Source organism: Pteropus alecto, unplaced genomic scaffold (assembly GCF_000325575.1).
Source record: "Pteropus alecto unplaced genomic scaffold, ASM32557v1 scaffold22, whole genome shotgun sequence".
Classification (NCBI taxonomy): Eukaryota; Metazoa; Chordata; class Mammalia; order Chiroptera; family Pteropodidae; genus Pteropus; species Pteropus alecto.
Genome location: NW_006434839.1, coordinates 12,297,524 through 12,299,225, shown reverse-complemented (window position 1 = coordinate 12,299,225; position 1,702 = coordinate 12,297,524). Strand labels below are relative to the sequence as shown.

The following is a 1,702-nucleotide window of genomic DNA, read 5'->3' as shown; positions in this document are numbered from 1 at the left end:
ACATATACAGGAATAATCCAATGCCCAATACCAGAACAGATAAATAAATCATTGTCTATATCAATCTAATGAAATACTATTAACCAAGGAAAAACAAACAGTAAAAAGATATGCAAACAATTTCATACATACGAAAATGTAGAACATCATAAATGAATCTCAAATCGATTTACACAGTATAATGAATTAGTCTAAAAAAATTTATGATGAAGGAAAAAAGCCAGACAAAAATGAGTACATACTGTATGAATCCAGAGTCAAAATTAATTTATAGTGGTTGAAATCAGATAATGGCATGGGGGAGAAATTGACTAGAAAGAGGGCACAGGGAAACTTTCCATGGGAGGAGAATGGAAATATACCCCAACTTGTTTTGGGTGACGGTCTCATTGGTCTTTTAATACTAATCTAAATGACTACTTAAAATCTGTGCATTGCTTTCAACAATAATTGAGAAGCAAGACTTGAATTTCTAAATACACAGAAGCTGTAACAAAATAAGTATCTATACAGTTAATAGGAAAATTCCACTCTGCTTGGTCACTGCTTATTTGTTGGGCGGAACGTTAACAAAAATAACAAAACATCTGCTTAGAATATCAGTTTTCTTATCTGATGTAGTACAACAAATACTTGCCACTGGGTACTGAAATGATTTTTTTGAATAAAAAACAATAATAAAAGTTTCTCCACTGACTTGCCCCTGAAGCAATTCGTAAAATATTTCTCGACATATTTATTTGTTGTTTAAACTGTTTATAAAGTAAATGTATTTTATATTTTGCCAAATTTATAAGGTTAGTTAATCTCATAAATCAATGAAGATTTTTTTTTCCCAAATAGTAACTAAGAGGATGTGGAAAATGAAACTACCCTGGTTATTAATTGTGCTGCAATGTGCTTTTCCCAACAGGGTGTTTCTTTTGAGTAGCACTCTACCATCTGCAACCCGTAGGCAATAAATTGGAGATGGATGTAACAGCAGTTTGAAACCAGGACTTTTCACACTGTGAGGTGTTATTATTTTTTCCAATATTCTGGTGTTTATGTGGTAAGTCTGCATATCCATAATGCCTTAGTATTCGTTATTAGACCTCAGTCCTGCTGCTTGAAATCATAAGGAACCAAAACCTGGAGTTCCTCTTAAAGTTGCACACCAAACTATTGTACTGATAAGTAGTTTGGTGGTTTTAAACTTTGGCCATCTGTTATAATCAGCTAAGGTTTAAAAAAAGAAGAAGAAAAAGCCATGCCTGGGCTTCTTCCCAGAACAATTTAATTGTAATTTTAAGAAGTCATGCTAAGGCATTAGTAATTTTTAAAACCTTACCAGTTGATTTTTTTTTTTTTAACACCTACAGCACCAGGTATTCCTAGGTGGTCTCCCATCCAGGTACTAACCAGGCCCGACCTCGCTTAGCTTCAGAGATCAGACAAGATTGAGCATGTTCAGGGTGGCATGGCCATAGATACCAGTTGATTTTAATGTGCAGCCAGGGTGTAGAATCACTGATACTAAATGTTGATGCTTAGACATGTCATCAAAGGAAACCAGTGGGGAGCAGACCAGTGGTCATAAAAGCCACATTATCACTGAGCCCTGAATACATGGGAGCATCATCAACTGACAAAAAACTATGATTGGCAGCTTAGAAAAAATGATAACTAAAGAAAATTATGGTGGTCTGTAATTTTATGTACA

The 1,702-nt window shown here is 34.5% G+C and overlaps 1 pseudogene; it reads right to left on the bottom strand.

Moving 5' to 3' along the window:
* Nucleotides 1–1,352: 1,352 nt before the first annotated feature.
* On the bottom strand, nt 1,353–1,471 carry LOC112478766 (annotated as a pseudogene).
* Between the last annotated feature and the right edge of the window lie 231 nt (nt 1,472–1,702).